The sequence below is a fragment of the Emys orbicularis genome, chromosome 15 (assembly GCF_028017835.1).
Source record: "Emys orbicularis isolate rEmyOrb1 chromosome 15, rEmyOrb1.hap1, whole genome shotgun sequence".
Taxonomy (NCBI): domain Eukaryota; kingdom Metazoa; phylum Chordata; order Testudines; family Emydidae; genus Emys; species Emys orbicularis.
The window spans coordinates 8,402,993-8,427,165 of NC_088697.1; the positions used below are offsets into that span (position 1 = coordinate 8,402,993).

Genomic DNA, 24,173 nt, shown 5'->3' on the forward strand with positions numbered 1-24,173 from the left:
TTTACTAAAATCAAGATATACCATGTCTACTGCTTCCCCCTACCCACATGGTTTGTTACCCTGTCAAAGAAAGCTATCAGATTGGTTTGACATGATTTGTTCTTGACAAATCCATGCTCCATTATCTTTGCAGGTACAGAAGTTAAGCTGAGTGGTCTGTAATTCCCCGGGTTGTCCTTATTTCCCTTTTTATAGATTGGCACGATATTTGCTGTTTTCCGGTCTTCTGGAATGTCTCCCGTCTTCCATGACTTCTCAGAGATAATTGCTAATGGCTCAGATATCTCCTCAGTCCGCTCCTTGAGTATTCTAGGACAAATTTCATTAGGCCCTGGTGACTTGAAGACATTTAACTTGTCTAAGTCATTTTTAACTTGTTCTTTCCCTATTTTAGCCTCTGATCCTACCTCATTTTCACTGGCATTCACTATGTTAGACGCCCAATCACCACCAACCTTCTTGGTGAAAACCGAAACAAAGAAGTCATTAAGCACCTCTGCCATTTGCACCTTTTCTGTTATTGTTTCTCCCCCCACTCCCCTGATGGAGTAACACGCCTACCCTGTCCTTGGTCTTCCTCTTGCTTCCAATGTATTTGTAGAATGTTTTTTTGTTACTCTTTATGTCTCTAGTTAGTCAGTCAATGGGGGATTTGGCCCCATTGACTCCAATGGGGCTACAGCCCATTGACACCAGCTGGGATCTGGCCCAGTAAATCCAGGCAGTGAATGAAAAGTCGGAGGAGTCATCAGAGAGAAACAGGAACATTTCCTCTGGCAGATCAATAGCGGGGTAGGATGTTTTGAATTAGCAGACATCTGAGAAAGGGCAGAGCGTAGCAGGGAAGGAGCTGCCACGGGGGAAGGGGGTGGGGGGGCTACATTATTACCCATTCCTGTGCCAATTTTCCCCCTTGGCTTTTCCAGCTCCAGAGCCTCCCAGCCCTGGTATCCTCCCCCCTCCTCTGCCATCTCCCTGTTTCCTTCCTTCTCTCCCAGTCTCAGGGAAGGGGAATAAACTTTGCAACCCCTCCTCAGAGCTGCTGGATTGGGGGAGCGGAGGGGGAGATCCCAGCTCGACTAGCCGAGGGGTTAATTCTCGTACCTACTCCTGGAGCGATTCCCTGCGCCAGAGACTCTCCCCCACACAGTGAGCCGGGGTGTGATGTCACAAAGGATGCCTGGTCTGGGGGCGGAGCTGCTTTGTCCAAACCGAGATCTGCTAGGATCTGCATTTCACACATGAATGTGTCTCTGCTCTGGATGTTATTATAATAGATTCCAAGGCCAGAAGGGACCATTGGGCTCATCCAGTCTGACTTCCCCGTCACACAGGCCAGAGACCTGCCCCCAAAATATTTCCCAGAGCAGATCTGTTTGCAAAAGAGCGAATCTGGATTGGTTTGGGGTTCTATACAGGAAGGAAGGACTCCACTCAACCCAAACCAGAACCAGATTGCTGGCATGTCAAATTAAATAGGTTGCAGAGTTTTTAAACTTAGGCTTTGTCTACACTGGCACTTTTGTCACTAAAAATGTTGTCACTTAGGGGTGAGAAAAAACACCCCCCGAATGCCAAAATTTGAGCCATGAAAAGCGCCGGTGTGGACAGCGCTTCATTGGCTGGAGCCGCGCTCCCGGTGACGAAGCTACTGCCCCTCGTTGGAGGTGGTTTGGTTTTGTTGCCAGGGGAGCTCTCTCCCAGCGATAAAGAGCGGCCACACAGCACACCTTACAACAGCAGGTTAGAGTGGCACAGCCGCGCCGTGGGAAGGTGCGCAGTGTAGACACAGCCTCAGAGCTGGGGGGAAGACGACAGGTGCTGAGGAGCACAGGGTTCGGACAGAGCCATCCGTTAGGAGAGGAACTATTACCAGGGATTCTCTATGTCCTAGTAAGGAGGAGAGGATGGAAGATGATAATGTACAGGTAGGATCTGATGAGAAACAGTGAAATGAAAAAGAGTCTCATTCAATTACATCACGGAATAACAGCTAATAAGGGACAAATTTTATAAGTGCTTAAATACAAATGCTAGACGTCTAAACACTAAGCCGGGTGAATTTGAGTGCCTGGTATTAAAGGAAGATATTGATATAATAGACATCACAGAAACTTGGTGGAATGATGAGAATCAATAGGACACGGTAATACCAGGGTGAGTGGGGACAGCTCGGGGGTGGTGGGGGAGTCATGTTCTTCTGTTAAGCCTGGGGTGGGGGAGCTGCCATCCTATTGCTCTCCATCCCACCCTTAGTATTTTATACTCCCCAGTCCATCTCCCACCCCACCCCCCACAATCCCCTGCACCCCCTTGGTATCCTTCCTGTCCCCGGTGACAAATTGTTCCCCATCTCCGCAGGAGGCAGGAGAAGCAGCAATGGGCTTAACCTGCAGCCAGGGAGAGTGAGGGGAGAGATCAGGACCCACTTGCTAGCTCCCAGGGGAGTTCAGTCTGGACTCAGTGTCCAAGGGAGGTCGTGGGATCCCGGCCACTGGAGGTTTCTAAGCCCAGACTGGACAAACCCCTGTCAGTGCTGCTCTACGGTTACTTGGCCCCACGTCAGTGCGGGGGGCTGGACTGGCTGCTCTCTGGGGTCCCTCCCAGCCCCGTGTCTCGGGGGTTCTATAAATACCTGTGAGGCTCTGGCCCTAGCCCCACAGGGGTCTCACTAAATACTCTGCTGTGGGGTAGAGCCCTGCGCCAGCTGGACAATTCCCATTCTCCTTCCCCCACTCACCGGCTCCTGCTGCCACTGTGGTGTGCTGCCCGGGGGTCTCCCGCCCGGGCGCTGTCACCAGGAGCACGGTGAGGTTGGTGCTCTGCCCCAGGGGCACAGCCAGCTCGCTGCGCAGGGTGTAAAGGCCCTGGGCGTCCACGGACTCTGGTACTGCTGAGCTCTGTCAGGTTGGTTCCCTTCCCATCCCTCCACGCCATGCTTGCCCGGGGGTACCCGCCCCCTGAGCTGAAGGTCAAGAGGGTGAGGCCCAGCCAAAACGTGGGGTCAAGGGTCAGATGAGGCTCACTGTAGGATGCTGAAAGGAAAAACACTTCCCATGTCTCTGGAGTTTTTCACCTTCAATTGCTTGACAGGCTCCAAACACAGGAATTGCTCTTCCAGTGCAGCGATGCAGCCACCTCTGGGGTGGAACAGCCAGGTAACAGCTGTCCAGCAACACAGCACAAGAGGTTAAACTGTGCAGTTTGAGGTTAAGCCATGAAGTTTGAGGAGGGACATCGCCTACCATTTGTCTGAGATCAGATCCACTTGGGATAGCCACAGTGTCCATCCCACACAAGAAAACTCTCCCCACCTTGGTCTTACCAGCCAGAGCCAGTTACCATTTACAGGGATACTGGTTTCCTTCTGCAGAAGAGGTTTTGGGGTCAGATCCCAGCTGGTGTCAATCGGCCATGGTGCCATTGGAATCAATGGGGCTATGCTGGGTAACTCAGCTGAGAATCTTGTCCTGGGGTTTTCAGTCATGTTTCCAACATTAGCTTCATTTTCCTTTTCCTCCCACTGATATTTAAGAACATAAGAACGGCCATACTGGGTCAGACCAAAGGTCCATCTAGCCCAGTGTCCTGTCTGCCGACAGTGGCCAATGCCAGGTGCCCCAGAGGGAATGAACAGAACAGGGAATCATCAAGTGATCCATCGCCTGTCGCCCATTCCCAGCTTCTGGCAAACAGAGGCTAGGGACACCATCCCTGCCCACCCTGGCTAATAGCCATTGATGGACCTATCCTCCAGGAACTTATCCTGTTCTTTTTTGAACCCTGTTACAGTCTTGGCTTCACCATATCCCCTGGCAACGGGTTCCAGAGGTTAACTGTGTGTGTGGGAGGAAATACTTCCTTTTGTTTGTTTTAAATCTGCTGCTTATTAATTTCATTGGGTGACCCCTAGTTCTTGTGTTATGAGAAGGAGTAAATAACACGTCCTTATTCACTTTCTCCACACCAGTCATGATCTTATACACCTCTATCATAGATCCCCTTAGTCATCTCCTTTCCAAGCTGATTGAGTCCACTCTGGAGCAGGGCTCACACTGGGGTCACTGAAGGAGCCCTCCGCAATTAGCAGCTGGGACATACAGGGCAGCCTCAGCGCAGAGAGATTCCAGCCAGGCTCTGAGGGCTCCAGCTCCAGGATTCACCCTCCCAGCACATGGGATTAACATGATAGAGCCAGCTGCAGGAGATACCAGGTTAGCAACGAGCCCTCGTTCGCCAGCAGGGAAGGCATTTTAACAACCATGTCAGGTTCTCTCTGGGGCTTGAACCCATGGCCTGTAGGCCTAGCCCTCTGAACTGCAACTGGCTGAGCTAAAGGAAGAACTGCAGTAACCCACCAGTGCCACTATCGCTGAGACCTGGCCCAACGTGAGGCCTCATTCCTTGGGAGACAGGATTAGAGCAGCAAATGACTCATGAGGCTGGAAACAGGACATTTGTGCTAAATAAGATAAGTCAAGAGGTCAGTAGGCTAAAAAGACAGAATAAGATAAGATAAGAGGGAGAACACCCAGGGACCTATTTACTGTGAACCAGCTAACAAGGGACAGGATACATTAGGAATGGAGAGATGAGGTAAAGAGGAAGTCAAAATGAGAAATAAGGGACACATTTGAAATCGGGCGAATAAACATTGGAACAAAGTACCCAGGGCAATGATGGATTCTCCACCCCACATGGAGGTGGCAGGAGGGGGCAGGAGGTGCTGAAGCAAGTGCTCTCAGGTGAGATAGAAAACATGCTGGGCTTTCTCTCCGGTGCTTGGCTGGTGCCTTGCTCACATGCTCAGGGTCTCACTGATCTCCATTTCTGGGGTCAGGAAGGAATTTCCCCCAGGTCAGACTGGCAGGGAGGTTGGAGTTTTTGCTGTCCTCTGCGGCATGGGGCACGAGTCACTTGCCTGGATCAGCTGGGTACATCTCACCAAATCAATTCCCTGCCAGTGCAGGGGCCTCAGGTGCTGGTGCCCCTCTGCCTCTCCTGTGCTCCGCCTGTGGCACACACGGGATATTCTCCTAAGGGCTGGAATATTTTGGTCTAATCCTGGTAGTTGGGCTCAGCGCAGGGGTGACTTTGTGGCCTGTCACGTGTATGGGGATTAGACTGGATTATTTAATTGTCTTGACTGGCCTTAAAATCACACACACACAGCCAGAGCCCTCACCCCCTCCTGCACCCCACCCCCCTGCCCAGCCCAGAGCCCCCTCCCACACACTGAACCCCTCATTCCTGGCTTTCACCCCCTTCCGCATCCCATCCCCCTGCCCCAGCCCAGTGACACTGAGTGAGGGTGGGGGAGAGCGAGCCACGGAGAAAGGGGAATGTAGTGAACCGGGGGGGGGGCCTCGGGGAAGGGGTGGGGCCACAGGAAAGGGCGGGGCTAGGGTGTTCGGTTTTGTGCAGAAAATTGGTAATCCTACTTCAGGCCTAGCATAGGTTCTGCCTTTTGGTTTTGCCAGTGGGTGCCCCATCCCGACTCTGCCCTCTCCCCCAAGGCCGCAACCCTGCCCCCACCCCACCTCTTCCTGCCCCCATTGTGCCCCCTCCCCCTAAATCCCCTCCTGTGAGGGCCTCCCACTCACTCCTTTCTGCTCCCTCCTGCCTTAAGGGCACGGTGTGTATGTGGGGGGGGGGACCCAGCTCCCCCCAACTGGCAATTTTCAGCATATTTATGCACTTTTCATATTCTACTTATTGAATGTGTGTCTATCATTGGGATCTTAATGTCTTCATTAAAATAGTAATAAACTACATGTGACGAAGTGGGAATGTTCATAATGTTTTCTCTGACTACTGTGTGGGTGCCTCAGTTTCCCCTATGCATTTCTTAAGGATCTCGGTGGTGGGATAAGGGGGTGTGATTGTTGCAGAGCCCTAGAGGGCAGGGGGGGACAGGGGTCTGTCTCCAGGCAACTGATGGCCTGGGCCCCTCCCCTGCCAAGGTGCCAAGTGAAGGTGTTGGAGAACAAAGAGATCAGGTGACCTCCTGGCCCGGTAAAGAGACAAAGGTCACAGGAGGGGCTGGAGGGGGTTTCAGTTTGGAGCTCGCTGGGGAAAAGGAGGGATGCCCAGAACCGGGGTCTGGGCTCCCTACCCCCAAGATGGACCTGACTGAGGGGTCCTGGTCTCTGTACCTACAAGCTCTGTTGTAGACCATGTTCCTGTCATCTAATAAACCTTCCGTTTCACTGGCTGGCTGAGAGTTACAGTGTATCAAAATCATTGCACTCAGCTCCAAGCTGTCTTCACTAACAGCCCAGTGTAGACATGATGTTCACTCTGCTTCACACCCGCTTGGGGCCTCTTTGGGAGCTGGGGGCCAGTGATGGCTGTGGGAAGGTGGCAGCTGGGAGGGACAAGCAGTGGGGTCTTTCCCCTCTCCCTGCCCCTTGCCCCCTCTCTTGTTTCTTCTCCAAGTCCTTGCTCCCCTTCCTGATGTTTCCCCTTCTTGCTTCCCACCCACGTCCCTTTTCCCATCCCCCCTCCTGGTGGCTCGGTCTACTGCCTGGCCCACCCATGCACTCAAAGCGCAGAGGAGTCTCCCCCTTCTTGGGGTAGGAAGGGTTGCCTAGTGGTTAAGGCACAGACCTGGAGCCAGGTGTGCTGGGTTTGGTTCTTTGCTCTGCCACAGACTCCCTGCTTAGCCTTGGGAAAGTCACTTCACCTCTGTGTGCCTTAGATCCCACCTGGGGCTAATACTGACCCTGCCTCCTAGGCGAAATCCATTCATGGCTGTGTGATGATGGGGAAATGAACATACCGAGGTTGGTAGATTGGGGCTGAATTTCTCCGCAGCCTGAGAATGAGACAGCTCCACACAGGGGGCACGGGAGAGAGAGGGGCTCAGGCCAGCTCCACAAAGAAGGGGGTCAGGACTTCAGCCCTGCAGCTTCTGCCACTAGGGCAGCTGGGGACTTTACTGCTGCATCTCCTGCTGGGGTCGGGGCTTCTCCTCCCCCTAAACTGCCACTGCACCCACCAGCCCTAGCCAGGCTCCCTTGGGTCACCTGATGGCTGCTGTAGCCGGAGTGGAGCTTGAACCCCCACAGGTGGAGGCCATGGCCACCAGCCCAAGAGGTGCGAGGCGGTACCCAGTGAGCAGGGGCGGGAAGAGGCAGGGTGGGTTGGAGCAGGGGTGGGGGCAGCTTTCCTGACTCTGGGCCCAGCGCCATGGTAAACCCGGTACTGCCAGCGCCAGGACTTTCCCCACCCTTGGACTGTTCCTTCTCCCGAGGCCCTGCCCCTCCACCACCCTTTTGCCCAATCTCCATCCCCACGTCGCCCCTTCCCCAGAGGCCTTTCCTCATTGAACTCACACCGCCCCTTCCCGCTAGGCCCCGCCCCTTTCCCCATGTCCCCGCCCCTTTCCCCGATGCCCCACCTCTGCACTGTCCCTTCCCTCTAATACCCACCCCTGCACCTCTCCTTTCCCTGAGGCCCCGCCCCAGCCTCAACCTTTCCCCAGAGGTCCCGCACTTGCACTACCTGTTCCCCCTAATCCCTGCCCCTTTCCCCAAAGTCCCGCCCCTTCCTCCAAGGCACCGCCCTCGCATTGCCCCTTTCCCCGCATTCCCAGCCTCCCGAGACCCTGGCCCTGCACTGCCCCTCCCCCCAGACCCCACCCTTGAGCTTCCCTTTCTCTCCGATACCCTGCCCCTGCACCACCCCTACCCCCAATCCCCGCCCTCGCACCGCCCCTTTCCCGTAATCCCAGCCCCCGCACTGCTCCTTCCCTCTAATCCCTGCCCTCGCACCGCCCCTTTCTCGAAGTCCCTGCCCTCACACTGCCCCTTCCCCCGAGGCTCCGCCCCACACCACTCAGCGACCCAGGAGCAGGGCAGATCCGGGACACAGAAAGACGCTTAAGAAAAAGCCTCCGGTCCCAGCCCCCTGCTCTGCCACAGACTTCCCAGGTGCCCTTGGGCACATCACTCAGCCTCTCTGGCTCTCAGTTCTCCCGTCCGGGAAATGGGGCTGGTGGCGCTTCCCACCCTCGCACGAGCCTGGGAGGAGAACTACCCTGTGGATTAGGAAGATGTTCAGATACTGGGGTAATGGGGGAGGGGTGCAGGGGGAGCATATTAGCACCCTCGTTTGGTATCTGGAGTCTGTTTGGAAACAAAATATTTCCCTGAAGTCTTTCCAAACCCAGTATTCAGCCATAACCTTGGGAAATATGTAACAGAGCAGTGTGGTTTTTTCCCGTGTAGCCAGCCCCCGATCTGGCACCAGCCCCCAGCTCTGCCCCCTTCCTACCACTGTGGCCCCTTCTCACCTCCTGACCCTGGCTGGGTGCCCCAGGCCCCTCGTAGCAGGGGGCTGTCCAGGAGGGTGCAGGGGGGTCTCCTTGCAGCCATGAAGGGGTGTCTGGTGGGTGCTGTCACCTCTGCCAGAGACTCCCAAGAAACCCACTAGCTTCCTCCGCATGCGGGGAGGGGCTCCTACTTTGTGACTTGGGAGGGAGATTCCGTGATGTCACAGCCCGTGGGGGGAGGGGTTCAAATCACGAGTCTGAAGCGGAAGGGCAACCCCCCACCCCCACTCAGATTCCGCTAGGGGGCTGGGCTGGGATCTCTAGGGAGGGAGACACAGGAAAAAAACAGCCACCACTATGGAACCCAGGAGTCCTGGCTCCCAGCCCCCCTGCTCTCACCTCTAGACCCCCTCCACTCCCAGAGCCAGGGATAGAACCCAGGGGTCCTGGTGCCCAGCCCCCACCCACTCTGACCACTAGACCCCACTCCCCTTTTAGGCTCACTGCCTCTTCTATCCACCCCCTCCACCTGTCCATCCCTTTGCTGCAGGTTTTTGGGGTGTCACCCCTGCTCTGCACTCCTCCACTGCAGTCCAAGGCCTTCCCTCCATCCAACCACATATCCTCTCCCCCCTCGTGCTGGATCATCTGCTTGGCCCCCCACCCGTTCTCGGGGCGCACTGTGCAGCGTGGCTTGGGATTGTGCAAGGGCCCAGCACCAGGCAATGCAGAATGGAAACCGCAGGCCCTGCCCTGCCCCACCGGAGCTGCCCTCCAGGTGCATCGGAACCCAGTGCCCTGCACCTGTGACCACCTGCCCCACAGGGGTGAGCTGCCCCCCCGCCACGCTCCGCAGAGGGGAGAAGGGTCAGGCCAGTCAGGCCATTTAGGATGGGGGAATCGCCACCTCTGTTTCTCCACAGCCACTGCCTATCAGCAGGATTCCTCCTCCTCCTCCCTCCTGTGCCTCAGTGCGACTAAATCTCCACACCTAGACAGCTGGTCCATCCGCTGCACCCCAATCCCCCATGCCTAACCCTCCTGCACCTGGATCCATAGAATTAAGTCTCACATGTCTCTTGTGCATAGAGAGTCTTGGCCCCCCTCATTGGGTGACCTGAGTCTGAGAAACACAGTGTCCGTCTTCTCTAAAGAAGTACTTGGAGAGGCTTGTCCTGTGGGACCACGTGGCCTAACGGATAAGGCATCTGATTTCGGATCAGGAGCTTGAGGGCTCGAGTCCCTTTGTGCTTGTGTCATTTTACCATTGTGCTGAAAGTCCTGCTCCCTTCAGCACTGGAACCTCTTCTTGACCACTCAGGCCAATGTTCTGGCTTCACCTACAGCCCCAGGAAGTAGTTGGGGTTTGGGCATCACAAAGGATGGGGCATGAGCCCCACGTGCTTCCAGTCTAGCCTTTGCCATTCCTGACTTACCAAAGAAAATGGGTGGCTGCCCGGGCTAGTGTGTGGAGCAGTTTCCCTCTTCCAAATGTGCACCTGTCCCTGTGCTTGAGGGGACTTGCTAAATAGCGCCTTGGGAGCCTGCGTGTTTCTCTGCTTCTCGCCAGCTGGGGAAAAGCCTCTTGGGGTAAAATCTCCTGCCCCACTGCCAAAGTGAGCACCTTGAGTGGGAACAGTCGGAGGCCCCACCAAGGGTGCTGGCCCTGCTTTCCTACCGTTTTCTGATGTTGGCCCTGCATGCTGGTCTGTGGGTGGCCATCAGTGGGTGTTTGGCATGACAGGGAGCAGGCTGGCCAGGTGTCTTTGTGGCTGTCTGCTGGCCACACATAGACATGGTCCTTCCCTCCTCTGAACAGCCAGAAATGCAGAGTTAGTCTGTGCTTAGAGAACAGAGACACAGGAGACTCAAGACGAGAGGGCGAGAAAGAAGGAGAGAGGACCTATGAAGACAGCACACACTACAGGGACACGGCCTGGTTAAGGGACGTGGAGGCAATTGAAATGTGCTTGGGAAGATGGTGATGAGGGATTGAAAAAAGATCAGATTCAGTGAAAGCTGAGACCAAGTGAGGGAAGCTGAATGGCAGCTCTACATGGGGTCATACACCCCCCCATGGGCACCTCGAACTGTGCTAGACACAGAGAAAAGGCAAAGAGGGATCCAGCCCCGAATGATCCTCTTCTGGGAGGAGACCCCCTGGATCATTAGGACGTGGGCTGGGAATGGAGTGGAAGGTCCCTCAGCACGAGGAGAGAGAAAGGCCGCAGAGCTAGGGACACTCGGCAATACGAGTGAAAGGGCTTCACACCCTGCAGCAGCAACAGCTGGGGGCTGCAGGCTTGGCCTGAGCTGCATTGGCAGCAGGACAGGAGGCAGGTTAGGACTGAGATCCCTGGGGAATGTCTCCCTCCTCATCTGGGGCTGGTTTAGATTTAAACAATGATGCAGCCTCTGCTCCTGAGCAAAAGCCCCGGAACCCCGGTAGAAGTGGGGGAACCACGAGGCCCTGCCCGTCTCCAAGGCCTCACCTCTCCTCTTCCCCTGGAGGCCCTGCCCCCAGCCAGGACAGAAGCTGAAGCCAGGCCATGGTAAAAGCCACCTAGGGAGCCCAAGCCACTATGGGGAGCTCCAAACCCTCCACCTGCTCTGGGTTAGGGGCCGGGGTGCAGAAGCATAGGCGCCGACTCTGTGGGTGCTCCAGGGCTGGAGCACCCATGGGGAAAAATTAGTGGGTGCTCTGCACCCACTGGCAGTCAAGCTCCCCTCACCCCCATCCCACCCCCTCCCTCTCCCTTGAGCGCGCTGCATACCGGCTCCTCCACCTATCTCCCAGTGCTTCCCACCCGGCCACTGCCAAACAGCTGTTTGGCCGCTCCGGGAGTGAGGCTGAGGAGTGGGAACATGGTGCGCTCAGGGGAGGAGGCAGGGGAGAGGTGGGGCTGGGGCGGGGATTTGGGGAAAGAGTTGGAATAGGGGCAGGAAGGGGGCAGAGTTGGGTGGGGACTTTGGGGAAGGGGTGGGAATGGGGGTGGGACAGGGGCGGGGCCTCATGGAAGGGGTGGAGTGGGGGCGGGGCCGGGGGCACCCAAGGGAAAGAGGGGAAGTCGGCGCCTATGTGCAGAAGAGCCTGTAGTCATCAGCTGAGGCAGCCAGGAATGCAGCTATAAGTCAACCCAAAGGCTGGAAGGCATCTCTAGCCTGACTCTCAAGTTCAATAGCATGGGGCCATCTGGAACAGAGATCTCCCTTGAGCGGGCATGAGTAGCCAAGCAGGAGGGAAAAGAGAGACTCTTGTGCAATTGGGATGCTGAGCAGCAGGACCTCCAGGGTTTCGTAGCAATACGACACAGGTCCAGCAGATCCTACCAAGAGCTGAACTGGGATTGCGAGATTCAGAGTCCGGAGGGCTGATCATTACACCACAGGACCAGCTGGCTCTGACTTTTCTCTAGAGCACCTGTGACCACTAGTATTCACATGGCAGACTTATCCACTGCACTCCTTGGTTCCCTCCCTCGAGACCCTTTCTCCTCTCCCATCTCTAGTTCTTGTCTCTGCTCTTACCCCCCCGCCTTTGTTTTCTCAGGGACCTAGCCCCACATTGCTGTGTTGTCCACTATCCTGTTTAACTTCCAAATCAGCTGGGCCAGGAGCACATTCCCAGGTGATTCTACCCTGGGTAGATAGCAGTGATGACTGGTGTGTCCTCATGGGGAACCAGCTCACAAAAAAAGAGCCAGGAGCTGGTCCCAGTGCATCCCCCATCTGCTGTGCAGAGAGAAAATCACCTCCAGCCCAAGGCCCAGTTGCAAACCCCTGGCTGAATTACAGGCTGTCTTGGAAGCCCACTGCACAATGCTGTGCCCACAAATCCATATCCCCAGCCATAGGGGTACTTCAATATAATCTAAATAAGAGCCATGGGGAAGGAAGCAGACAGGGTTAAAACCTGTGGTGCTTATGGCCCACCACATGCATTGGCCTCCCCTCAGGCAGGGGACTTATAGGCCCTATATCACCTGCACCCTATAGTCTGGATCTCTGGTGCTCCCAGACCCAACTGGGGAGCCGCTGTTGCAGTCCCTCTACGGAAGAAGTGGGAGCCATACTCTCCAGTGGCAATATTTCCGAGGTGGATACAGACTCTATGACTCAGGAAGACTGGGGCTTGGCTCTGCATCTCCCCTATCAGGGAGAACAGAGGCTGAGGGGGGCACAAGAAGGGGAAAAGGTGACAAACAGGAACAGGAGAGATTTTCTTCTTGTTGCAATTCATCAAAATCTCATCCCTGAAAAGCTCCAGCCGGGGGGAAGCTCAGCCCACCACCCACTCACTGAGCTACATGGATCATCCTGCCCCAGGTACTGAGGGCTCTTAGAATAGAGATATTCAGGCTGCCTGTACAGGCCTAGACTTGAAGATCTTAGGTGTATTTTTATCACTTAGCTAGTGACAGGGGTATAAAACAAAGAATCAAAATCACAGTCTGCCTGTGTCTGGGCCTTGTCTCACTAGGAGAGTCTGAGGCCTTGTTCTTATGCTAACACCTTTGGCTAAGCAGCAGGGGCAGCCATAAGCTGGGAAGTGAACAGTAACATCCTCACATCCCAAACCAGTCACACTGAAATAAGGTGCTATTGGGCTGTTAGGAAGACGATCCTGTCCCAATAGTGCCCATCACCACCAGATAAAGAAACAGATCTTAAGAGAGCATCTCAATGGTTGTGAAACCCTCATTTCTGTAGGTTTTATCTTATGGCCCCCACTTTTCTATTATCAATCTGTCTGGTTCTCTAGTTGTTTCTGTTCGCTGTTTAATTAATTTTGCTAGGTGTAAGTTAATTAGGGTAGTGGGATATAATTGGTTAGATAATTATGTTACAATATGTTAGAATTGGTTAGTTAAATTTCAGGAAAATGATTGGTTAAGGTATAGCTGAGAATATTACTGTATAAACTGGGGTCAAACAGGAAGTGGAAGGAGAAATTGGAATCATGTTTGTTAAATGGGGGAATGGGAAGAGGGAATAGGGACACAGGCAAGGCCCTGCGGCATCAGAACTGGGAAGGGAACCCTGGGGAACAGACTCTATCGGCGTATAGCGATAAGCCCGACTGCTGTGAAGGGTTTTGAAATCTGCTTGCTTGGAAACTAACCCCGGTAAACATCACATTGTCTGCACTTCAGACTTGTGGTCTTTTGCTGCTTGCTGTCTGCGTGACAAGAATCAGGGAAGTGGCGGGGCAAGGGAAAGCCTCTAACAATGGCTGCCTTGCTCCTCTCCCACCCCAGGCTCAGGGATCAAAGGATGGGCAGGACTCTAGGCTCTGCTTGAGGGATCCTGGGAGGAGAAAGGATTGTAGATTCTCACCTGCTCTCTGGAGAAGAGGTAATAAGTGAAGGGGGCATTTTTGACTCCTCCCCTGTCTCAGTGTCCCCTGGGCTGGAATTCTATATTCTACACTGCAAAACAAGTGGGTGATGCCATTTGGTTAATGAAAACCAGTGCTCCAGGTGAGGCTTGAACTCACAACCTCAGCATAGCTCCTCTCAGCACTGCCTTATAAGTACTGTGCGCTAACCAATTGCGCCACTGGAGCAGCTGTTAACTACTTTTTTCCCAGGCCCCTAGGTTGATAAAAGCAAGGAGTGACCCCAAAACATTCTTAGTGGAATTGAGAGCAGGTAGCGACAAATGTTGGTACTTGGTGGGGTGGATTCTTCTTAAGGCTTCCAGGCACCATTTCACCCTTTTGTTCATCTCTGTGGAATAAGAGAGCTGATTAAGACTCAATGTAGAGTCTTCCTGCAGACCAACAGATTGGAAATCACTGATAACCAGCTCTAAGTATTAGTCCTGCTTTGGGACAGTGTCTCTCATGCAAGAAACTGCCCAGTCTGTGCTAGCAGTGAGGCTCCCTCACTAACAGCTGAAATCAGTGAGAGCTGTGTGAAGTGCAGGGACCCAGGGGTGCTTGAACAGGGGGGAACAACACCCCATGACTTTTAAAAATGGGAGGGCTCTGCCTTACCACTTTGTAATGACCGTAAGGGCGAGTGAGGGTGGGAGGGGGGCGGAGAGCAGTGAGCGGGAGGCGGGGTCTTGGGGGGAAGAGGCAGCGTAGGAGCGGGGCCTTGGGGAGAAGGGGTGGTGCAGGGGCGTGGCTTTGAGTGGAAGGGATGGGGCCACTGTTCGGGCTCTGGTGGTCGCTACTTTTAAGGAGCCTGCGCCACTCCTGGTGGGACCACAAGACATCCCGGAGGAGAGAGGGTGGCCAGCAGAGCGGTGACAGGGTGGAATGGCAGGTGACCGGCAATGTGGCCGGACAGTGGAGGGAGAAAGGAGCTTTCTCCCCAGGAGGTGAGAGGTGAACTCTGGGTTTTCATTGACCCAGGACAGCAGCTGTGAGTGAGGTGCAGTGAAGGGGCGCGAACCACCAGCTGGGGGAGACTAACCCCTGCCCCGCCCCTTTCATCCAAGGCCCTGCCGCTTCCACAAACCCTGCTGGAGCCCAGAGCCCCCCCCCCCCCCGCAGGCTAGTGCCCCAGCCCCATCGCACCCACAGCGTCCCTCCCAGCCACCCCAGCCGGGTTGGTTACGTGGCCCCAACTCAACCTGCCATTGACTCGCGTGGCTCTGCGCTCCGTCAGCCGGGGCAGGCCAGGCTGCGGACGTGACTCAGGCTTGGGCAGCATGGCCGCGCTTCCCTCACGAGGCATGAGGCAGGCCAGGAGCTTTGCACGGCCTACAGGGAAGTGGGAGCGAGGAATCTTTGATCCGGTGTGTCTCATCTGTTTCTCCCTTAACCCTTCAGTGGCGGCGGGAAGGGAGCGAAACGTGCCTGGCTCAAGGTTTCACACTCGGCCTTGAGGATTAAGCCTGAGCCTCCGGCATGGCTGGTGGGAGATGGGTTTCTGAGTTGCATCCAGCTCACTCTTTGGGCCACCAGCTGAAACCACTGAGGCCAAGAAGGACACTTTTGAGGTGGAAAACAGGGCTTTTCAGGCTCCCAGCAAGTCTTGAGGAGCAAAGCAGTAACACAGGGTTATCCTTGTCCCTGCAGGGGCTCAAACCACCATTCTTTCAGTGAGCAGCCAAATTCGCTGCCCCATTGCACCACAGAGATACACAGATACAAGTCTGCTGTTACCAAGGCTGCTGCCTAGCAGCCTGCGCACCTGCCTGCCAAGGCGCTAGTGTGGAGGCTGGAGGCTGGGGGGTGGATGCTGTCGGTGAAGAACCAGCAGAGTGACACAGGGGCAGCGTGCTGGGCCCATAACACAGAGGTCGATTAATCAAAACCCTCTTCTGCCAGCACCGGGCCTCCTTCTTCTTACACTGGGCCCTCAAGCGAGGGGGCGGCTGGCACAGCTCCAAGAGTCTAACCTGTGAGGCAGGAGGCGGCTGACGCCCGCAGCCTGCTGGGGAGCTCCCAGAAGATATTAAGGGACAGAGATTCCTCAATGCCCTTAGTAACAAGGGTTTGGGGTTCACCAAGGCCAGTAAGGGGGTCACTATGTCGGCCCTATAACCCTGGGTGTCAGGTCGCTGTGCAGCTTTGATCTAGAGCTCGGATCCCAACGACCGACCAACAGCCCACAGCCTCCCCCTGGGTCTGCCCCACTTGGTTACTCCTTACAGGCTGACCTTACCCCCTTCCAGCCCCGGATCCGCCTCCTAATCACCCTAGTGCCACTCAGAGCCACAGACGTGGAGGTGCTGACGGAGGGAGGGCTGACTCTAGGGTGGGGTTCTTCCTTAAAGATGGCTGCCAAATAGGTGGTGCTCAGCTCTGTCAGCGACCTGCCCAGTTGCCTCGCTGCCAGGGGATACAGACATTTCTGTAAGGTGCATAAAGGGAGTATTTGGCTTCCAAGTTAATGTGAGGAATGTGTATATTGCAAGGAAACCTTAGTCTTATTTTCACCAAGGAAGCTGGGATATGTTGGAACACAAAGTACTGCATCTTGGAAACAATCCCCCAGAAATGGCATCTTCCACTTGACAAATGTTTTCTAGAACCATCGTAGCAAACAGTTAATACTCGTGTTTGTCTGAGAATAGAGTGAAGGGGAGTGTTTACTCCGACACCTCAGTGAGTGAAACAGACAGAAAGAGGAAAGCCGTCCTGAAAGGGAATGGATCTGTCTGGAGACAAAGCAGACCCTGAGAATGAGCAATGGTGTGGAAAGAAGAGGTTCAAATGTGTGTTACATGTTAGTTAGTGTTCGAGGGCTTATCCCTTCACCCTCCCATTCCCTGGGCCTTCTCGCTTGAACAGAGAGCAACAATACCCGAAGTCCGAAGGTTCAAACAATTCGATGTTTATTGGGTGGAACTTCCAGCAAGCAATGATTCCCATTTCCTTCCTCAGTGTCCCCCTTCCCAGCTCTGACACCACAGAGCCTTGCCTGTGTCCCTGTTCCCATTTCCCCCCCATTAGAAAAACATGGTTCCAATTTCCCCCCCACTTCCTGATTGACCTCAGATTGTCACAGTAAGAGAAGGCCCTTACACAGGCAAACAGTGATTGTGATTCTTTCTTTTATACCTCGATAACTAGCTAAATGATAAACATCTACCTACATTCTTAAAGTCTAGGCCTTTACAAACAGGCCTGAATAGCCATATCCTAACAGCTGCCTCTGGGCTCCGCTTTGCCAGCTGCCTGCCATCTCCCCGCTGGTCATGCTGGGAAACTGAAGAGCGCCCCAAGCCAACCCTGTGTGCCCTGCCTTCCCCTGCCAGCGCTCGCCCGCCGCGTCCTGTGGAGCTGGGGCCATTGCAGGGTTTGCTGATTTGTGTTCATGGAAGTAGCCTGTCAAATCCCTGGACATGGATCCGTTTGGTGTCCCAGAGGCTCATCGTCCCACAGGGCGCCCTGGGTGCAAGGACTGTGGGCAGCACGAGGCTTCTTCGGTATATCTCTGGAGTAGCCTCTAACCACCCTCCACCCTGCCTGCACACGGCCCCTAGGTACTCCCTGCCTGCTCCCTGTGCTGGCTGAAAGGCTGATAATTGAAGATGAGATCAGGTTGAGTCTTTCTAACATATGTCCCCAGCTGGAAAAAATGTGCAAGGAGAAGCAGGCACACCTGTGCCATTAGGAATACTCCTGGTCTGTAAGTTAGTTTATATTTTGATAAACACCTCTAGAAACACACCGCTTGGTGCCGATCCCCTGTTTACAATTCTATTTGGAAACTCATCACTTAGCCAGCTTTGAATCCAGTTAATGTGTGCCATGTTCATTTTGTATCGCTCTAGTTTTTTCACCAAATTTTGTGCAGTACCACATCAAACATCTTACAAAAATCTAAGTCTTACATCAGCACTAATACCTTTATCAGCCACACTGGACAGGATCTATTTTCCATAAATAATTTTTGATTATTCTAATTTTATTCTCAGTGGTGACTGGCATTAATTATATTACCCTCCTTTAATTTTTTATTAATGGAGTTCCTTAGCTGCTCCACTATCTCACCCAGGGATTGATGTGAGACTGACCGGCCTATAATTACCTTGAACCTTCTATTTACCCTTTTCAAATACTGGCACAACGTTAGTTTTCTTCCAGTCTTCCGGAACTTCCTCAGTGTTCCAAGGCTTATTGAGAAATCAACATTTACAGCCCAGTGAGCTTCTCTGCCAGCTCTTTTCAAAACTTGGATTCAAGTGATCTGGACCTGTTGATTTTAAAATCTCTAACTTTAGTTGCTGCTGTTTAACACCCTCCAGAGATACTAGTGGAATGTAAAGAGCAGCATCATATGATACGACTTCACCATCTGGCTTTTCCCCAAATCCGGGTACAAAATCGAATGGAGGGGTTATTAGATCCATGCTGAAATCTCTCACCGGAAGGCTTTTATTCTAGCCACCAGATCACTTTTGTGGCTCAGCTCTGCTCCCTTTCCAATTTCTGTGGCCATCAGAACTGGACACAGGATTCCAGTCTGTGTCTCACCAGTGCCATACACAACAGTACAATGTAGTCCCTGCTCCTACTCACTGCTCCCATTTGTACAGCCAAGGTTCGCATTAGCCCGTTTTGCCACACCCGGCACTGGGAGCTCATGTTCAGTTATTTCTTCACTAGGACCCTAAATCCTTTTCTGTCACTGGTGTCCGGGATACAGTCTCCTTCAGACACCTGCGATGCAGCATTCGTACATCAGGGAAATCTTGCACTATCTCCAATATCTCTGGGTGGGACTGAGGACTTTCTAATGGTGACGCTGGTAGGTAGTTACACAAGGGAAAGGGAGGCAGAGACAGTCAGGTAGAGGATCATTCTCAGCAATCTCCATAAACATCTGCCCCCTCCGTTAAATCCCCTGGAAACCCGGCTCACAAGAGCATTCCCAGAACCGACGTCAGCAGAGAACTCCCGCGTCCTCTTTGTCTCTGCATTTGTGCTGGCCCTAGCCCCTGGAAGGACACTCCCAGAGATCGGATTTATTCCCAGAGCAGTTCACGTCGTCCAGCAAGATCTGCCCATTTCCTTGCCCATGACGAGCAGAGACAGTTGCATTGCTGGCATGTCCACATCCCAGTAGTTTGCAAATGATGTTGGAGTCTGGCAGGTCCCCGAAATTGTCACAGACTGTCCCCCAGCTGCCACTGTAACAAATCTCCACTCTCCCGGCGCAGCGACCTGCCCCATTCACCAGTCTGATCCGCCTGCTCCCTGCAGGGATAGAGCCCGGCTTTTAATGTGTATTTTCCTACTGAACAGAGAATGTTTGTGAGATTTGGAAATGAATCACCTGAACAAACGACACCGACGTCCTCAGCAATTCCTGCCTGGCCTGTCTCAGCCGTGGAGTTGTCACAGCGAGTCAGACGAGTCTCATTTCCTGCACACTGGGCTCTTCTCAGCGACTCTGCATTGGAGCTGCTCACCACGCTGGCATCGCTCACGTCCCACTGGTCATCCAGCCCTCTGCCCCACTCACCACGGAGGGAAATCTCAACTCTCCCCCACGACTCCACACTGGAGCTGCTCACCACGCTGGCATCGCTCATGTCCCACTGGTCATCCAGCCCTCTGCCCCACGCACCACGGAGGGAAATCTCAACTCTCCCCCGTGACTCCACACTGGAGCTGCTCACCACGCTGGCATCGCTCATGTCCCACTGGTCATCCAGCCCTCTGCCCCACGCACCACGGAGGGAAATCTCAACTCTCCCCCATGACTCCACACTGGAGCTGCTCACCACGCTGGCATTGCTCATGTCCCACTGGTCATCCAGCCCTCTGCCCCTCTCACCACGGAGGGAAATCTCACCTCTCCCATCCCACCGGCTCGCTCCATTTAGCAGTGTGAGTGATTCAGAGTGACCTGGGCTCAAGAGAGATGGGAAATACACTGAATCACACTCTCTCTCCTACACTAGAAACAACACAGAGGGAGCATGACATTGTGGACTGTTTCTCAATAAGAAGGTCTAAGCCAGGGATCAGAGTGTGTCACAGTGTTAAAGGGAACAGCCTCTGTCAGAGACACTTTATAAGTGGAAGGTGCTCTAAGGATTGTAAAACTCTGAGCTTGAGAGAAGGGCTTGCTAGCAAACCCTGTAAATGGGGGGGGGTGCTCCGCCCAGGTGGTGGACTAGACCATTGCATCCTCTGAGGCCATGTCTACACTAGCACCTATGTTGGCAAAACTTTTGTTTCTCAGGGCTGTGAAAACACACACACACACATACACCCCGCCCCGAGTGACATTTGTTTTGCCGGCATACGTGGTTTTGTGACTCATGTCTCCTGCCGACATGGCTACCACCACCCTTCGAGCTGGTTTTATTCTGTCAATGACAGAGCTCTCTCCCCTCGGTGTAACCCGGCTACACGAGCGCGTTTACAGCACCTCGGCTGTATCGGTACAGCTGTGCCGCTGTAAGCTTGTAAGTGTGGACATGGCCTAAGTGTGCGGTGGCAGACGCTGTGTGGGGCACAAGTACTTTATCCATGAGTCTGGGAAATGTCCCATTTTTTACAGGTCCCACAACGTCGCCTTCATAACGCCTCTTCATGAGCAGCTTGACGGCTGGTGTTGGCCAGAGCCTGCTAGGTGCTTCCATCTTTAATCCACAGCCCCATTTAAATGACTCATCCCCTTTCATACAGTCTGCCCGATATTCTTAGCCAATAGTTTCGGACTAACGTGTCAGACGTCCGTTGGTCTCACTCCCTACGTCTTCACTACCCACTGTATCAGCAGTTAGCGATCGATTTATCGGGGATCGATATATCACGTCTCGTTAAGACGCGATATATCGATCCCCGAACGCGCTCCCCGTCGACTCCAGAACTCCACCGGAGCGAGCGGCGGTAGCGGAGTCGACGGGGGCACCGCGAATGTCAATCCCACGCCGTGTGGACCCCAGGTAAGTCAATCTAAGATACTTTGACTTCAGCTACGCTATTCACGTAGCTGAAGTTGCGTATCTTAGATCGATTCCCCCCCCCCCAGTGTAGACCAGTAAGGAGAAGCTTCTATTGAAAGACATCGGAGGATGGGCGCTGTTGCACATTTAGTTCTGTATTATTTCTATACCTTATACTGTCCGGATTCGCTTCTCTTACAGAAGTAAAACCCAAAGCAAAACACATCATGGGATGAAAAAGGTACTTCTTTACATTGCAGGCTACATCTATAAGGAACAAACTAAAGACTGGTAATCACTTCTTTAACTTTCCCTTTTAGAAATGTACCTGCTAAAAAAAGCAGGCCCAGTGGTTAAAAGTGTAAAATAAAAGACTTGAACAAAAATCAACGTGTGCCCCTAAGCCCACCACTTTTGTGGCCCAACTTGGAATAATAACCCCACCCAGCACTCTGAACGTTGGGGAAGTTTAGCTCTGGCTCTGGGAGTGAAACCCACAGCTTTGGTCCCTTCCTGAGATATTCTCAATTCTTTGCCTGGATCCCACAGGATTTTACAAATTTCTTTTCCTGCACAACGTAAATAGGTTAATAATAGGATCTTCTGGCAGAGACTGACCTGGCCTCTACTCAGGGCTCAGGGAGGAAAATTGGAGCAGTGAGAGACAGGAAAAAGTAGCTCCATGGTGATATCCCCTGCACTGTATACTCCCCTGGGTCAGTGTCATGTGAAGCAAACTCAAATTTCCAATGGAAAATAAAACATTTCTAATGGATGATGCACATTTGCTCATAAACCCAACACAAATACATTGAGCTGAACATGTGCTCGGCATCACTATTTGACTCTATCCCACAAATAACTGTGCAGTCATTTATCCCTCACCTGGCACCAATGGCCCATCTCCTGCAATGTCAGTCTGATCACCAGGAGTCACTAGAGAATTCTCCACTGTTTGGTCATGTACAGCTGTGTCCTGGGCCCTCATCCCAGCACGTTAGCTGTGAACTTCTTGGGAATTTGAAATAGAAACTCCAAGGAACCTGCTAGACGGTTTGGTTGGCTCAGGATTTGCTGGGTCCCAGCCCCCTGCTCACCGCACACTTACTGAGCTGTCTGTGAAATAGACGTTAGTGCAGGTTATTCTCTGAGACAATCATTAGACTGACATTGCTGATGATCAGGTTCAGTATGAGTTTCTCAGGCTGGTGCAGCAGCACGTTGGGTTCCCATGAACCAGCTCCTGCTATTCAGTTCAATCCCCTGCCAGACACCTGGATCAGTCTCCTCCTGTTAACCACAGACCAACAGGTTCCAATCACTGTATTGTCCCACTTTAGTGTTAAAAGAATTTGTAATCAGTTTTTGAGTCTTGGGCCAGATTCCCTCCCTGAGTGTGCTGGGCTCCGGCCTGGGACTCTTTCTCCCTCCTGCCTAGCTCTGACTATGAAGCCTGGCCCTGGCACTCCTTCTTCAAGCGCCATGTGGGCAAGAGGAAAAGTGTGGTAAAAAGCACAACGACCAAACTTGTGGGCATGATATGAAGCAGCAAGAATCCCAGCCATCAGGTCAAACCACAGGCATCAGCAGCCAGGTCTAGAACACTAACCCATTGCAGCCATCCCAACCAAATGCCTGGCTCCAGTGGGTGTGAGTCACCCAGCGGGAGAGGAAGGATTCCCTCTTGCACACTTGGAAACAGGAAAGTTGAGCACTTTCAACTCCAGGGATTTACCACAAGCCAACACAAGGTCCCATTGAGATTTGAACTCAGATTGCACGATTCAGAGTCCTGAGTGCTGACCATTACACCATGGGACCAGCTTGTACTGCCTTCTCTGGACATTGGTGAAACCTCTTCTTGGCTGCTCAGGCCAATGCTCTGGCTTCAGCTAGAGCCCCGGGAAGGAGTTGTGGTTTGGGCGTCGCAAATGCTGGGGCATGAGCCCCAGGTACTTCCAGTCTAGCCTTTGGCATTCCTGACTTGCCAAAGAAAATGGGCGGCTGCCCAGGCCAGCGGTAGAGCAGTTTCCCTCTTCCAAATGTGCGCTTGTCCCTGTGCTTGAGGGGACTTGCTAAATAGCCCCTTTGGAGCCTGGGTGTTTCTCTGCTTCTCACCAGCTGGGGAAAAGCCTCTCCTGCCCCACTGGCAAAGTCAGCACCTTGAGTGGGAACGGTCAGAGGCCCCACCAGCGGGGGCTGGCCCTGCTTTCCTACCATTTTCAATAATGGCCACAGAGCATCAGCAGCTGCCCCACATGTTGGTCTGCGGGTGGCCTTCAGTGGGTGTTTGGCATGGCAGGGAGCAGGCTGACCCAGGACAGCAGCTGTGAGTGAGATGCAGTGAAGGGAGGGGCACAGCCAAAGAGCTTTTGGTGTCTGGATTTAAGAGCCCAAGGCAAAAGGCCACTGCCCAGCATACTGTGTGGGGGGTGTTCCTACCCCACTGCCAAAAGGAGCCCCATGAGTGGGAACGGTCAGAGGCCCCACCGGGGGGCTGGCCCTGCTTTCCTAGCACCTTGTGATGCTGGCTGCAGAATGAATGCTGGTCTGTGGGTTGCCTTCAGTGGGGGGTTGGCATGCCAGGGAGCAGAGAGCAGGCTGGCCGGGTGTCTTTGTGGCTGTCTATTGGCCACACATAAGCATGGTCCTCCCCTCCTCTTGTCCTGACCTCAGTTGTTCTGTGGCTTTTAAGCCTTCCCTTGGAGCTGTCTGCATCCGCCGCCTCTGCTCTAGGTGCCCAGAGGAGGAAAGGTGTGCTGGGCTCCAGCCCGGGACTCTTCCTCCCTCCTGACTAGCTCTGACTATTAAGCCTGGCTCTGGCACTGCTTCCTTTAAATGCCATGTGGGCAAGAGGAAGAGGGTGGCAGCTGCAGGTACAGGGACCAAAGTTGTGGACATGAGGTGAAGCAGTGAGAAAAACAACCATCAGGTCAAACCGCAGGAATCTCTAGCCAGACTGTTAAGTTCTAGGATCCCAACCTATAGCGGCCAATCCATTGAACCAGCTGGACCAAAGACCTATCTCCAGTGGGCATCAGTCACCCAACAGGAGGGAAAAAACACTCAATCTGGTGCATCCAAGGCTTTGCAGCAAACCAACATAGCTCCAGGAGGTCCCACTGAGATTTAAACTCAGAGTGCAGGATTCAAAGTCCTGCGTGCTGACCATTACACCATGGCACCTACTAGACTTTTGTTTTTGGACCCCTGTGACTCTCGGCTGGCTGGCTTGCACGCTGCACTTATTGCTTCCCACCAGCGGCTTCCTCTTGCAGGACTCTCTCTCCTCCTCCAGTGAGTATAGTCGTGCTCTACCAGATCCGCGGGCCCTGCCCTGAGTCCGCACACCCCCCTGCTTTGTCTCTGTTCCCTGCAGGCCTCAAAAATGTCAGGGGAGGCCGCCCCTCCCTTCACTCAGTGGTCCCATTCATATCAGCCAGCTGCAGACTCATCTCCCGGATCTCAGCCAGCTGTCGCTTGATCCGGTCATACAGTCACACGCTGACTGGCTCCCCTGCCTGGATGCTCTTGT

The 24,173-nt window shown here is 53.7% G+C and overlaps 2 non-coding genes across 2 annotated transcripts; both read right to left on the minus strand.

Moving 5' to 3' along the window:
• Nucleotides 1–13,747: 13,747 nt before the first annotated feature.
• Nucleotides 13,748–13,841, minus strand: TRNAI-UAU (transfer RNA isoleucine (anticodon UAU)). Its single transcript has 2 exons — nucleotides 13,804–13,841; nucleotides 13,748–13,783 (listed from the first exon to the last, which is right to left on the minus strand). It is a non-coding gene; the product is annotated as a tRNA-Ile (tRNA).
• A 9,911-nt stretch (nucleotides 13,842–23,752) lies between these two features.
• On the minus strand, nucleotides 23,753–23,824 carry TRNAQ-UUG (transfer RNA glutamine (anticodon UUG)). The gene has a single exon. It is a non-coding gene; the product is annotated as a tRNA-Gln (tRNA).
• Between the last annotated feature and the right edge of the window lie 349 nt (nucleotides 23,825–24,173).